The following is a 16,947-nucleotide window of genomic DNA, read 5'->3' on the forward strand; positions in this document are numbered from 1 at the left end:
GGGGTGGAAGTGGCGCCAAGCGGTAGATGATGTTGATCACGGAGGCCGAGGAGAGAGGTTGACCATGAAGGCGCAACAACAAAGGAATGGGATGTAAATTTTTGTTTTTTTTAAGGTTTTTGTGTTTTCGGTAATTTGTTTAATCTTTCTTGTTATACACTATCTTCTTAATATATAAAATACTAGGTTATAACCCGTAGGCACCACGGATGAAAAATTTTAAAAATATTTTCTTGATAATTAAGATGATGCTTAGGAATAACTTAATTAAAAATGTTAATATTGTATATATTGTTTTTATTTAAAAAAAATATATTATTATTATTATTATTATTATTATTATTATTATTATTACTATTATTATTTACCAAAATACCCACCGAATCTCCCTAAGCCCCTTTCCCCCTTTGGTTGTAATAGAAATAAAAACCAAAAATTATCCCTACGTAGATATATCGGTCGATAGAACTTGTCCTAAGTATCGATTTGTGAAAGGGATTAAAAGTTTGTCCATTTCAATCGCTGAAGGCATATACGAATATACAACCATAGAAGAAATGTGAAGTGAAGAGAAATTGCATTGATTGATAAAAGATGTCAAACTCAAATACTGAAGAAACAAAAAATTAGGGTTGAAAAATAACTTTCCAAATAAAGCAACATACATATTCTAAAAACTAATGATGCATTTGAATGATTATATCTATATATTACAAATCAAGAAAAAAAAATTATATATATGAGATTGACATGAGGGTTACAAGTACATAATGGGGCAATCAAATGAAGTGTGCGTTTGAAAAGCCATGTGAGAGGATTAAGACCATGTAACCAAAGTACAATAACACCCTCAAACACTGCAAAGGTGAATATCACCGGTGTAAACAACAAAAAATTAAAAGTTTGACTTTGAGCATGACAATTCACCATTATTTACGTTCTTTTTCTAAACGACACAACTATATTAAAAAAGAAAAAGACCAACCAATGGCCAGACCAAAGTATAGATACAAAGTGGTTAAAACTACAACAATTTACGACACCAAAATAACCTTATAAAAATGAAATTGGCAACATTGAATTAGAAGTAGCAAACCAACCTTGTCAAAGTACTTTCCAGACTAATCCATCAATAGCAATACACTTTTCTGTACTACCCTGCTATAGCAATGTACTTTGAATTGCAGCCAACAGCAACAATTAGCAACTCCCATTATTTAAAACAAACATAAATAAAACACCATAATACAGAATAATGAAAATCGAAATGTTTTTTTTTTTGGTTTAAGCGGAAAAATAAGAACATAATAATACAAAATAACGATGGGTTATGGCCACCATGAAAACCTAAAAAATTCCATCAATACCCGAACTTGTTGTTTTTCCATCAAAAAAAGAGGATGTCTTGGTGTTCATGGCATTGAGTATCGAAAAAACCTTCTAGACTAAATATAAAAAGCCTCCGGTTTATATAAACATCACAAAGACTTCCATTAGTAATTATATATATGAAATGAATATTTCGCTCTCAACAAAGGGTAAAATGGTCAAATCACTAAAAACCTCAACAAACATAAGATGCCATATTAAATTCCTCAAAACAACAATGTCTTTGATAATTGAGTTTGTAGGTTAAAAAGAAGGTTCAAATTAAGAAAGCTTTTACACAACCAGATGGTGTGCAACATGGACCCATCCATTTGAGCAATTGCTTTGTTGGGTTTAACTTATACTTTGTAATCAAACCACAAAAACACACTCATATGAAAAATGCAATGAATATAAAAAAGAAACAAAAATGGAAATAGATAAACAATCGTCAAAAAAGATTTAGGACAGAGAGGGGAGAATACATACCAGGAACAAAGGATCCATACCCGGATCGTTTAGAGAAAGAGAAAAAAAAACTTACGATTGACACATCTCCTGAAAAACCAAATTTACAATTGACACATCTCATGGGTGCAGTTGAATAAACTAAAAAATAAACTAAAAAAATCCAAACACATATTATTAGTATTTGAAATGAATAAGACCAATTTGCAACTGATTATGGTTTTGAAAATCTTCAACCTCCACAAGAGACTGAGCTGTAAGGGAGGCAAACAACAAAGAAAATGTAGATGGAGCTTTTAGGTTTTTTTTTCTAACAATTTCTCAAATCAAGATACAAAGTTGCTTGGTTTCTTACACAGAAGACCAACTATCGCATATCCTTTGTCAAGAAACATTTGCAAGAAATTTATCAAAAACCTCGGTAAGTACCTGCAATTTCATAGTTTTTTTTAACAACACCATCAAACTTCCTTACAAACTCATCAATTTCAAGTTGAAGATCTTTCTGTTTAGGTTTTCATTCAGCATCCTCGCATTCATTGTACCCTCTAAATTACATTCATATTTTTCAATCCATTTCTTAACATTCTCCAAATATTTTAACTTAAATTCATTTCCTTCAAACTATCAATAAAATTATTACCGTGTTATTTTTTCAAATTTCGACCAACAACCGGTAAAAACATTCATTTAACGATAAAAAAGCATAACAAATTAAGTACTACAATATTTAGTTAAATAGACAAATCACTAAATTGGTGCAAGTACATTATGCTTTCTGCATCTTTAAATTGTACATAAGTGGCTTTCATGATGCATGATTAATTGTATGCAGTAATAAGAGAAAACATTTTTTCTTTTCTTTGTCAAAACCCCAAATTATCTTTCTTTTTTTTGGATACCAAAAACCTTTAAGGGATTAGATATCTGTTGAACTTTTTGCCAAAAAACAAATAGAGAAGGTTCATGAAAGTACTCATATTTAGGTCAAATATGAAAAAGAGAATGAAAAAACTTACCAAATAAACATACACGTCAGAGGACTCGAGAAAGATGGAAATAATTAGGCAATAGATGTATAACTTTTTTACCCTGCATAATGAAACCCATAAAAACATAATTGTAGAAAAAACAATCAAAAAAATCCCAATTGGGGCATACCGACATTGAAGGAAAATCTATGTGCATAAGAAATGCATCAAACCATAAAAAACAAAACCAGCTGAAAACATAATAAATCAAAAACTAAAGATAAGAGAGGAAGAACAAATTACCTTGAAATCATCGATGGACAGAATCCATTATGATAATCGAAGAACCCATCTACATCTTGTTACAAGAATCAAAATGGATTACATGGAATATTCATCTTCGTATAATGTGAGAATCGTGGGATAAAAAAAATAGTCTGTCGAATTGCTTGTGATAATAAGGTGTGATACGAGTATAAGAGTGAAAACAAAAAGATTGTCTTCCAGATTTTTTGAGATAAGAATCCATCCATGATTTGAAAGTGATTGCGTAAAAAAGGAAACTGAATATATAGAGAAATCAGGGATTGAGTAATTGATTAACAAATCAATCAATTCATTTAACATTTAATAGGATAAAATCGGATATCTTACAGCTTGACATTTGAGCGGGAAAATTATGAAGCTTGACATTTGAGCGGGAAAATTATGAAATACCTTAACAAGAAAATGCCAAGTGGCAATTAGATGCATAAAAAAATGATATTTGGCATGTAGGTGAGATTTTATTAAGTATGGAGATTTTATAAGATTTAATCATATCTTCTTAATATATAAAATATTTTATAAGATTGAATGATAAAATGCTAATTAAATTTCTATAAAAAAAAGGTTTTATTTTTGTTAACCAGTTCCATATATAGCGGTTTATCAGTTTATATAAAAATTTCAGCATACTTTCTTTTGAACTTTGTTTTATAGCCTCGGTCATTATAATATATTAAACAGATCTTGTTATAAATGTATGACAAATAATATGTATAATTTTAGTAAATTATACTACTAAGTTTTAAGAAGATTTTTATCAAAATGCTTAATGTGAGACGAATATTATATATATATATATATATATATATATATATATATATATATATATATATATATATATATATATATATATATATATATATATATATATATATATATATATATATATATATGGCGAGAACTAAAAGTGGAGCGTTGGATCAAAAGTAATTCATTAAGGAGATGATCGTCATCTTAGCAATCTCATTTAATGTTTAATTTTTTTATGTTATTTAACATATTAATAAATGTCTAAAAATTTAAATAAATCAAACTTTCATATATTTTTTTAAAAATAGTATTTTTTTTAAATGCAAATTTTTTAATTTTTTTATAGAAAACATGAATTTTTGAAAAAAAAAATTGAAAAAATAGTTTTTTTAAAAAACTGTAATTTTTTCAGAAAACTGCATTTATTTTTTCAAAAAAGCTGCAATTTTTGTTTCAAAAAAATTGCAATTTTTTTTAAAAGAAAACTGCATTTTTTAAAAAAAAAAAAAACTACACTTTTTTTTTTAAAAAAAGCTGCATTTTTAAATAAAAAAACTGTCACTTTTTTTTTTTTTTTTAAAGAAAGTTACATTTTTTCAGACAAAACTTATTTAAAAAACAAGTACAATTTTTTTTTTTAAAAAAAACTGCATTTTTTTAAAAGTAAATTTTGAGGTACATATGTGCATATTTTTTCAAATGCACATATGTACATTTCTTATAGTATAATATTCATAAGTAAATCACAATAAATCTTATATTTATTAATTAATCTATAAACATAATAGTACAAGTATTTTATTTGATACAAAATAAAAACTAAAAAATAAAAATGCTACAAATTTAAAAGCGTTTTCATGTCTTCGTATCAATATTTCCTTATTTTCCTCAATTTATTATCTTTCACCTCTTCAATATTCACCACAATTTCTTTCAAATCTACAAGAAAATTAAAAAAAAAAAAATTATTGATGCGAAAGCACTCACAAAAATACATATGTGATTTTCATGTGATTAACATATGAATCACATGTAATTCACATATGAATCACATTTACATATGACATCATATGTAAATAACATGTGATTTATATGTGAATCACATGTGAATCAAATGTGATTCACATATGAATCACATATGATTTACATATGAATCACATGTAATTCATATGTGATTAACATGTGAATCGCATGTAATTCATATGTGATTTACATGTGAATCACATGTAATTCATATGTGAATTATATATGATTTACATGTGAATCGAATATAATTTATTTGTGAATTACATATGAATCACATGTAATTCATATGAGATTTACATATAAATCACATGTAATTCATATGTGAATTATATGTGATTTACATGTGAATCTAGGGATGTCAAAAAGTCCCGTAGGACCCTGTTCCTGTGGGGGCCCCGTCCCGTTTGGAGGAAATTTAAAAAAAAAAATCGGGGGTGGGGTCAAGGTTAACCCCCGTTTTAATTTTGGGGGCGTAGGCGGGGGAGGGGGTAGGCAATCCCGTACCGAAACCCCCATGGGGACCCCGTTAATAAAATACACTGATATTTGCATATGTTAATTATATAAATATAATAAACTATAACATGATTTTGAGCTTCCAAAATTCATCAAAAAAGCATGTTTTTAAACTGTTAGTATAATGTTTTAAGATGCCATAATTTTTTTTATTTTTAACATGTAAAATTCTACTATAAATAATTATTTGTTACCTAAAAAATACTTTCTTTTAGCGTAAATAACAACTTCTTTTTGAAAAAAAAAGAAAAAAAAAAAAGCAGCCCAACATTAATCGGGGGCGGGGGCGGGGGATGCACTCCCCGTACCGTTTGCTTCTGTTGACATCCCTATGTGAATCGAATGTAATTCATATGTGAATTACATGTGAATCGCATGTAATTCATATGTGAATTACATGTGTTTTACATGTGAATCACATGTAATTCATATGTAAAATATGTTTACTATTGGAAAGTAATTAGTATTCTCCAAGGTTGAGGTGACTAATCTTGGAACCAAAGCAGGAAAAGGTAATTTAACCCTCATATGGTAAAAATATGTTTACTATTGGAAAGTATTAAAAAACATAAAAAGAAAATGATGAAAGAAATAGAAAATAATTTACCAGTTCAATGAGCACCCTATAGGGAAAGCAATACCATCTTGTAGACCATTTGCTTGTATCAACCTACGAACAGTATTCTCCAAGGTTTCACACAGATCAACCATCAACATTCCCTGTTTTATAATGCTCCTAACATATTTCCTGACCTATAAGCAGATGAAAAAATTGCCATATATTATTAAAAACACAAGTAGTAATAAATATTCTATACTCTCAAAGTCAAAATATAATTCAAATCGAAACATTTTTAGCATAGTGATATCAAGTTGTTGCAGGATCCAATGCCTTCTCTTCCTTATGAGGTAACCATTAACAATTTCCTTACACAGATTATTTATCTGAAGTTTGAATTAATAGTGGTTGTGAAATGAACAAAATCTACTTACATAATTGTTATGTCTTATGAAACTACAATCAAAGGGGAGGGGGGAAGCAAGACAATTTCTAAAAAACATCCAGAAGAAAGAACATCCATGCACCAAATTAAATGAAATATCTTTAAATGCAACCTGAGTATGACTATTATCCATGATAATATTGTATATTTTATATGTATATTATATTAATCTTATATAATATGTAACAGCTCAAATATTTATCAACCAAAATTTTCCAATAGCTTCTCAACTGCAGCATGAACATTACCTGCAGTTGTTATCATCATGTTAAAAATCACATGATGACAATTATGGTCAAACATAAAGAGGTTTCTAAGTATATTATTAAGAAATGGGAAATGAGAAATTAGAAGAATCTAATAATGTACGTAAACAAGAAAATGTGAATAGAAAACGATGATTTAGAAGAAATATGGAGTTAAACCTGATTAGAAGATTCATGTTATCCAAGGAACAAGAGGATTTAAGTAAGTCTTTTCGCAAACACCTGGTGGGCATTTGGTGATGCTTATTAGAGACTGTTTGCTTGTTTGATATTCAACAGGTAAAACTAACATTATGTAATAGAACAAGTCGACATTTTCTAAAACACATAAAACTAATGAAGTAAGAATAAGAATGGAATAATCTCGCGTCCTCATACAGGTATCCTCCACTTACTGTGATTGCTGTTGAAATTGACGCTCATTATCGTCGATTGTCAATCTCCACTGTTTGTAAGTAGTGGACTAGGGCATATTATGGGATCGAGAGATCAAATGAAATATGAATCGATCATCAGAGATAAGGTTGAGATGCAAATCGGTCATCAAAAATGAGGTGGAGATCAATCGTCGGTTTATCGTCGATGCTATCATGGGCGGAGGCAACGCCATCTCGGAGGTGGAATGCAGTGAGGATGTGTGTGTGTCGTGTGTGTGAGAGAGTGAGTGAGGGGGGAAAAAGAGAGACGATGAAGAATTATGATAGAAAGGGTTTTATTAAATTAATTAAGTTAATTGTTAAAGAATAATATTATTAATGCCTAATATGCCCTTGTGATTATTTTTAAAATGTCTAAAATAGATTTAAAGTTGTTCTTATTTACAAATTGTGCCACTAATCATCTAAGTCATACAAATAAACGATCCAACGTTCCACCTTTAGTTCTCGGGTTCTCGGGAAACTTTGAGTTCTCAAATGATCCTTCCGCTCTCTCTCTTTCTCTCTCTTTCTCTCTCTCTCTCTCTCTCTCTATATATATATATATATATATATATATATATATATATATATATATATATAGAGAGAGAGAGAGAGAGAGAGGTTTAAATGTTTCCTACAATTATTGTGTGCATGTAGGAACCAATAGGAATTTAGAAATTATTAAAAAATTAATAATTCTTGTAAGGGTAATTATGTAACTTAACATATGATAATTAAAATAAAATCCCTTGATTCATGGAAACTTCCATAAAAATCTCTTTGACTAACTCTTTAACATAACCACTCGTATCATACGTATTCTAATTTTGACTCCTCCCATTTGCTTATTAACATCACCGTTCCTGTATCTTCCCCAAATATTCTACAACAAAACCCTATCAATGATTGATTCAAGCATCTACAACATAACCGATCATGAAATATAGTCCAACACTTCTTAAATTTTTTTTGTCTAGATGGCTTTTTTAATATCAGATATTCAATTCTTGGAGGTGTTTTTCTTAGCTAGTTGCAATCAAGTTCACAATCTGAAGTTGAGATTCATCAGGTTCATTATTTTCTCCTTCTTTGACTTCATATATTTATGAATTATTCAAGTAAATCTCGTTATTTCACTTCCATTGACTTGTACATGTAAACACTGATGCTAAAAAAAGTTAGATATTCCATCCCCATTTCCTGTCTAATTTGCCTAATATGATTTTGTCATGGCCTCCATGTGTTTGATAAAATGTCAGAATGGAAGATCGAGTTCTAATTCTGTCAAAATGAAATCTCGATTTTATGGTATGGAATCTCAAATTACTCGTTAGTATATGAAGGTATACACTCTTTTATAGTAAATTTAGTCACATTCATGTATTTATTAATTAGATATGTTTTATGTTTCATCAAATGGAGTATAGAGATCTGAGCATCCAATTTTGCACGCCAATTGTTTGCTAAAATGCTTGAATCAAATATTTCAGCCAATTTTTTTATAATCTTTGAACTGTCATATCTCTCTCATACAAGTTTGGAATGATTTGAAATTTTTTCTTCATGTTCTCCTTTGTGTTAGCTATAAGTTAGGTTCTAAAGTCATTTTAAGGGGATTAATGTTAAGCTAAGTTACAGTCCTTCAAACATTGGATGTTACAGCTATATTTGTAGCACTTTTACTTTGTTCAGAAATTTTTTGTGATCTTTGAACTGTCATATTTGTCACATTCTTGCGTGTAATAATATGATCTTTTTCCAACGTATTGTCCTCTGTGTTAGCTAAAGCATATTAAGTCGATTATTTGGGTCAAGTGACTCGGGGAATACTTGATCAAGTGGCTCGAGTATTACATTTTGTAAGAATAAATTAAAAGTCTTTAATATCTAACACATTCTATTAGAATTTATAGTTTTATTCTCTTAGAATATACTAAAAGTTTAAATATTTTAAAGTTGATTATGTTTTCTTTGTGGATATAGATTTTGAAGAGGATGCCATCGATGTGGATAAAGAAGAAAACATGCAGAACGAGAGTATTCTAGCAGAATATAGTCTCCCAGAATGTATAAAGTGTTCCTTCACAATAATGTTCTTTTATAATGGATTAGTGTTTTTGTTAGATTTTGATGTTTTTATTTTTATTTTTTTAATCATTCTTAGTTTTAATCTTTGAGAATAAATGTAACTTTTAAATCACTATTAATCATTTTTTTTCAGGTGGAATGTAATAATTGTTTCGTCTTATTCTTTACCATATGTAATTAGTGATTCTTAAAAAAAAAAAATTCATATTCTTTAGAAAATATTATTCTTGATAATTTGTTGTATAATTCTTTAAACACGTTAATTATAAAAAAAATATATTGATTGAACCATATTCTTCAAGAATAAAATCGAAAATATATTTGCTAGTTTATGTTTGACTCTCTGTTATTCTGACAGAATAAAATCGATTAATATTAGAAATTATAATAGAATAAAATTTGAACTAATCTAAAAAATTCAGATTTAAAAAAGGAAACTAATTATCCCTTAAAATCTAAAAATTTCCTTTTTTAATGTAGGTCAATTGACCAAAACACCATTTTTCTGAAATTTGTATTATTATATTGTACATGTTACCTTATTGTAATATCGTAGACCCTCAGATCATGACCATTGATTTTATTCATCCATTGCTCCAGAATTGTAGGGCACACAATAGATGTAAGATACAAAACTATTGGATTACTGTCTAAGCCTGTAACTATATTTGCTATGTACTTGACCCGGTTGTGCATGGTCATTTTGAGTTGCCTTCACCAATACAACTTGATACGATGATTTATGGAGAGAGAGAGAGAGAGAGAGGTTATTATGGTTTAATAATATATTATATGAATAATATATTAAAGGAGAAATCATATTGTTTAATTAATATTAGACATGAAATAATTAAGAATTAATTTCGTGGCTAAAAGACATTAATTAAATAAAGGAGACTAGAATTGTCAATTATTTGACAGTTGAATATTGGGCAAATGGACTCCATAGAAGTTGGAGTGGATGGAATCTATGAGGAAACCCATTAGAATTCGTCCAAGGCTTCTAAGGAGGGACTTCATGGGCTGCTTAGGGCCTAGGTAGACAGATTAGGGTTTCCTAGTTCAAAAACCTAATAGCCCCACTATATAAGGAACCCTAAGGCCCCAAAAACGTGTGGAAGTAATCCTTAAGGGTTCTTGGACGTTTTTGGTGCCCTCTTCTCTTCTCATAAGTCATTCTCTTGCTTGGGGTGTTTGTAAGCCATTAGAGGAGCGACATTTGTGACTCTAAGCTCCAAGACAAGAAGATTCAAGCCATTATGTAAAGGTAATCATCTAGATCTGATCTTATATGATAATTTCGAAATATGTATGCTAGATCTAGGGTTTATGAGGTTTGGATGATTATTGCTTGTTCACTAGACAAACTAGATCCAAAGCTTTAGGGTTTGCATGTACACCATAGGATTGATGTTTTCTTAAAACCCATCAGTGGTATCAGAGCCTAGGCTGTTTGTATAATGTATTTGATGTATTTCATAATCATTCAAGCTTAAAATCACAAAATTTTGCTTTCTGGGGGCTGGACTCACCGAGTCCATGACTGAACTCACCGAGTCCTGATTCAACGAGTCAGAGTCGCAGATGGCGGATTTTGCGGGATTTTGATCTATTTTGTTGTGGGATAATTACCAAAAACATTTTTAATTAATATAATCCAATTTTTATTGATTTTGTGTGATTATCCTTACCAAAATAGAAGATAATTGTCAAATTATTTGGATATTCATTACCTTATGTGATAAACTTGATTTATTTATTTTTTTTGAACGATTTGATGAATTATATTGCAAGTAATTGAATTAGGTCAATTTTAGATAATTACCAATCATTTTATTAACTGAATTATTTGTAGTTTGATCTAGATAGTTTGATCTAGATAGTTTTGAAAAGTTTCAAAATTTGTCCTCAAGTTTTGGAATTTAAAATTTTGATTAAAAAGTTTAATTTTGAAATATTAAATTCTAAAACCCTAAGTTTTAAAAAATTCAAATTACACCCTTATGGTTTTATGAAGTTGATTAAATGTATAATTAAAAGAGAGTTAATAAATCCATAATCATATAGTTTATATTTAATTAAATTAAAAGTATAATTTTAGACCACCTAGTATTTTAAAAGTGTAAAATACACTCTTATACAATATATAAAATAAAAAGTCTAATATTATATATATATATATATATATATATATATATATATATATATATATATATATATATATATATATATATATATATATATATATATATATATATATATATGAGTAAAGATGCTACTCTTACCGTTAGTAGGTCTTATTCACGAAGCCGATCTATAAGGGGGGTATAAGGTTATGGCATATAAAATGGTTGTTTAATGGGCCTCCACTCTTACCCACCGCTTCCTTGATTGGTTGAGCGTCGTTAGCCGAACGGGTAGGATAGGGAAAACCCTTTCCTCATTAAAAGTATAATGAATTATAAAGTAACTAATTCTTTTTACAAAATTCCCAATCTAAGTTACTTTAGGCAAAAGTGAATTTGATGCAATTCCGTGAAATTACACTTTGTACCCTTGCTAAGACGATTAGTGGAGCGTGTGTGGTTAACCGGCACACTAATTGGGCTCTAAGCGAAGGTGGAAAAGGTGACTCGATTTTTGTCATAGATCGATGGAGCTTGTGTGGCTAACCGACATGTCAATTTGGTGACTGTAATATTGGGGGCACCGTGCATATTTGTATGGTTATTCACACCCTGTTTTGAGATCCTCGGCATCCCAATCACAAAACGAGGAGCATATCGAGATTTAAACATGCCATTGAAAAGTTCAATGAATTTCAAAAGATCTAGGAGGTTTCAATACATTTAAAACTTAATCTCTTTGTCGTTTTTCATGGTGGAAAATTAGTGAATCGTCATTCACTTACCTTCAAATGTACAGCAACCTGGATTACGACATCCCTCTTCCAAATTGTAGAATATTGTGTTGGATCCTAGCCTTAATATCTCATTTGGGTGTTTTATTAAGGACTCAATAAACTAACTTGAATTTTCTCCTGTTTGTAGATGTCTGATTCTAATTATGGTCTTCCCAAATCCCTTGGAACAAGCTTTCTACATGAAGATGATATTCCACGATTCGATCGAGGAACAAGAGATCATTCTTCACTTCCTCCACCTCCTCTTATTGTTCTCCCTGGCCCACAAGTTCGAAGGATTGAAAATTTCAAGCTCACTGAACCCTTTTGGCAAGTAAACATGAATAAAGGAAGTCAGTATGTGCACACGTCTTAGAGATGAATTCACACATTGACACGTTAAGAATGTTGGGATTCATTGTCTGTGAGAAGTTGGTTGTTGATTGGGTTCTTCAATCGCTTCCTGACTCATGTAGTGAGTTCGTAAGAGAGTACTATATGATAGACTAGGATGTGACCCTCATCGATCTCACTTATTTGCTTGTTGCTGCTGAATCAGCAATGATTTGGCGCACTGAAGAAGCAAAGTTGATTGGTAGATCTGCCTTCCAAACCTCCATGGACATAGGCAATGGCAACAAAGCCTGAGATAGTTCCGTGTGCTATTCCAAAAGAGTCAATTTGCTTTTATTTCCAAGAGAATGGGCATTAGAGACGAAGTTTTCCTATCTACCTGAGAGATCTAAGAGAAGGGAGAGTCAAGACGTATGGCTCTACTTCAGGTAAAATCCATTAACTAACTCTATAAGTTCCTATTTTTTGATTCTTAATACATGATGTGATAAGATTACATGTGATGTTTTGTAGGATCGAAGAAAAGAGAGGAAGCTTAAAGGAAGAAGTGAGTTGAATCTGACCGCGAAGAAATGGATTTCGATCGCATGATTCAATGATCGTATTTTTAGAGCTGCTACTTGGAGAGTTATGATAGATTTTTTAGAAATATGTAATAATGTAGTTTTCATTTGAATTGGATTTTAAGGACAAGTTTTTCCTTACTTTTTATAAATAAAATAAATTTTGATTGTTGTCTTATTTATTTCCTTGCAATGGCATGTATGAAAAATTGATTTTTGTGTATTTCTATTTTTAGCAATGTTGAAATAGATGTGATTCTTAGTCATGTTATTTGTGGAAATATTGAGAATTTACAAAATAAGGAAAGATTCTAATTGCCCGAGTTTCAATTGGATAGAAACTTGGAATCATACAACTTGTATTGTATAATGAAGGCAAACCTTCATATTTGGAAAATTAAGACTAATTCCTTGACAAAGAGTCAAGCGAAGGACTAGGAGAACTGGTACACAATGTTGTGCACTAGTCAAGTCCACCACAAAGAGCAATAAGATTATTCGTCAAGATTTACTAAAAGTCTAGTAAATGTGGTTATGCTTACAAGATTAAGTGTAATTATGAATCATCGAAAAATTACAATAAATGAGAGAATGAAAGCTGCTCTCCTAACAGTCTATAACCTCGTACTCAACAATAGTAATAATCTATGTTAGGGTTTTACTTAATCAAAGGAACCCTCAATTCCCAAATCCTTCCATAAGGCCCAAAATACCCTTTCTTTGCTAATGGGTCCAAAGTCCATGTCCAAAATAAAAAAAATGAGCCTCTTGGCCCAATAAGGCTCAACCAATATATCCATGGTCCAATATAGATGAAATGACCCGTAACTCACAGAATGCACCCAAGTTCAATAATCAAATGATGCCCAATAGCTCAAATATTCAAAACAGATTCGGGTCCATCTATGATGCGTACGCTCGGCCTACCATCCTGGTACGCGCAGCGTACTGAGGTCATGGGACTACGTACGACATACACTGGGTTAAGGATGAGAAATTGGGCCGAAAACCCGAACCGAACCGAATTAGACCCGAATAAGCAATTCGATTCGGTTTTCGGGTATCTATGTAAGGCTTATTCGGTTTTCGGGTTATTCGGTCCAGGTTACCCGAATAAGGGGTTATTCAGTCCAAAAAACCGAACCGAATATGAAGAGTATTTTTTTCCCTTGCGGCCTTGCATGAGTCGATTTAGTGTTTAATTTGTTTCTTTAAAAAGTTTGTTATGAAATCATAAGCTACAAAAGTCATAAAAAAAATACAATATTTATTCGGGTTATTCGACTCCTTAATCATCTTGTACATGTTATTTGGGTTATTCGGGTTATATACTTATAGATAGATTTTTGGGTGTTTTGGATGTTTAATATTTAGTGTTTAATTTGTTTCTTTAAAAGATTTGTTATGAAATCATAAGCTACAAAAGTAATGCAAAATATTCGGGTTATTCGACTACAAAATCATTTTGTACATGTTATTCGGGTTATATACTTATGAAATCATAAGCTTTAAAAGTAATACAAAATATTCGGGTTATTCGGGTTATTCGACTCCTTAATCATCTTGCACATGTTATTTGGGTTATTCAGGCCGGAACCGAACCGAACCGAACCCGTATTGCTTATTTGGTTCGGTTTTCGGTTCATACAATTTGCTTTATTCGGTTTTCGGTTTATTCGGATCGGTTCGGTTCGGTTCCGACCCGAATAACATCCCTACACTGGGTTACGTCCAACATACAACCAGGTTAAGCACTTTTTCCATTAAGTGCTTAATGAATGATTCCTTTACGTTCAAAACTCAGATCTAGGCTTGTTAAGATGTCCTAAGGCATAAAGTTGGCAACCCTAAGCCTTTGCATGCCATATATGCACGCAACACCCCCATTAAGACCTTTCCAAGGTTCTTAACCCATGCATGAGGTATAAAATCCCACCAAGACTCCATTTTTATGGAACTAAAGGACCAAGGGACTTCAGATCTATCATTCCCATCTTCTAGAATTGCTAAACTCACAAATAAAGGTCCAAAAACCACAAAAGGAACAAAGCTAGAAAACCCTAGCTAGATCTAGAAATTTAAGTAGAAAGGTGAAAGCTTTTTATCTCCATAAGCTTTGCAAGATGACCAATATGAAGATTCCTGAAGAACCAATTCGCACCAAGCTTGCTTAGCAACTCCTCATTCTTGAAAGAACTCTAAAATGGCCACAAAACCCACTCCTTAAGCTCCAAAACCCTCATACACAATATCACAGCTGAAGGTGGACAAAAAGAGGCTAAAGAGACTGATAGGGTTTGGTTGAAGAGGCTAAAAGATGTTTAAATAGGGGATAAGTCCGAGATTTAGGATTTGCACCCTCGGCGCGTACGCCCAGCATACGTCCAGCTCCTCCACGACCAACCAATGCAGAGTACGCTTAACGTACTCATGAGTACGCCCATCGTACTCAAGGGACCATATATATATATATATATATATATATATATATATATATATATATATATATATATAAGAAATGTAACTTCTTTGAGGGTTTCGAGTCAAACCTGGATTAGGGTGTTACAACTCTCCCCCACTTGACCTAGACTTCATCCTCGAATTCCGTAGCTGCAAACAGATCAAGGTAATGCTCCCGCACCTCCTCCTCCGGCTCCCAAGTCCATTATGAGCCCTTGTGGTGCTACCATTCCACCTCTTACCAACCTCACATCCTTGTTCCGAAGACCCTTTGTCTTCCTATCTAAGATGGAGACCAGCCTCTTAACATAATTCAGGCTCCCATCCACCTGAATGTCATCCAAGGAAATAACCACGGACTCATCTGCAACAAATTTCCGAAGCTGAGACACGTGGAAGATGTTGTGAATCTGACCAAGCTCCTCTGGCAGCTCTAAATGATATGGCACCTTGCCCACCCAGGCCATGATCCTGAACGGACTTATGAACCGAGGCCCCAACTTGCCCCTCTTCTAGAACCTGATAATCCATTTCCAGGGCGACACCTTCAGCAATACAAAATCCCCCTCCTGAAACTCGAGATCTGATCCCCGTTGGTTAGCATAACTTTTTTGGCGGCTCTACGCGACTCTCAACCGGTCATGCACATGCTAAATCAATCTGGGAGTCTTGAGCACTACTTCGGTGCTCCCTATGACCCGATGCCCGACCTCGTCCCAACACACCGGAGTTCTGCACCTCCAACCATATAACAACTCAAATGGAGCTCAGTCAATACTGGCATTATAATTATTATTGTACGGGAACTCTATCACTGGGAGGTATGTATCCTAACTCCCTCCAAAATCGAGCATGTATGCTCTAAGCATGTCCTCCAGCATTGGTATCGTCCTCTCACTCTGACCGTCAGTCTGAGGGTGGTACGTCGTGCTGAAATGTAGCTGAGTGCCCAGCTCCTCTTGGAACTTCTTCCAAAACCTAGAAGTAAACCAGACATCCCTATCAGAAACTACAGACACGGGCACCCCGTGTCTAGCCACCACCTCCCGTACATAAATATTTGCCAACTTCTCCGTGGATATACTCTTGGAAATCAAAATAAAGTGGGCGCTTTTCATGTAACACTCGTTTATTTATTAAATAAATAAATAAATAAATAAATGAAGGACTCATAGCCCTAAAATAAATAATTATATATCAAAGGATGGTCTCGAAGGGCTAATTGTCACAACTTTAGAAGTCAGGGGTTAAAAGTGTGAGTTCTGGACTCAGTTTGTAAACATTTATGAGGACAAGGGATTCGTGGTAATTATTGGAACTTAAGTTGAAAAGAATGTGAGGAGGAGGGACTAAAAATGTTAACATGGCTAAAGTTTGATCATTCAGACCTAATTTGTAAAGGGTTTCAGATGGTGGGGTTCAAATGGTAACTTATGGACTGATTGTGAAAGGATTTTGGATGTTG

At 32.1% G+C, this 16,947-nt stretch overlaps 1 long non-coding RNA gene across 4 annotated transcripts; it reads right to left on the reverse strand.

Annotated features, from left to right (window-relative positions):
- Positions 1-668: 668 nt before the first annotated feature.
- On the reverse strand, positions 669-3,391 carry LOC145031368 (uncharacterized). Of its 4 annotated transcripts, XR_013676928.1 has the most exons (7): positions 3,111-3,391; positions 2,856-2,928; positions 2,192-2,265; positions 2,037-2,090; positions 1,858-1,926; positions 1,101-1,174; positions 669-857 (listed from the first exon to the last, which is right to left on the reverse strand). It is a non-coding gene; the product is annotated as an uncharacterized LOC145031368 (long non-coding RNA). The 4 variants fall into 4 exon arrangements; XR_013676931.1 differs by lacking the exons at positions 2,037-2,090; positions 2,192-2,265; XR_013676929.1 differs by lacking the exon at positions 2,037-2,090 and having other exon boundaries at positions 669-1,926.
- Positions 3,392-16,947: the final 13,556 nt, after the last annotated feature.

Source organism: Lactuca saligna, chromosome 2, assembly GCF_052625555.1.
Source record: "Lactuca saligna cultivar CGN05327 chromosome 2, ASM5262555v1, whole genome shotgun sequence".
Lineage (NCBI taxonomy): Eukaryota > Viridiplantae > Streptophyta > Magnoliopsida > Asterales > Asteraceae > Lactuca > Lactuca saligna.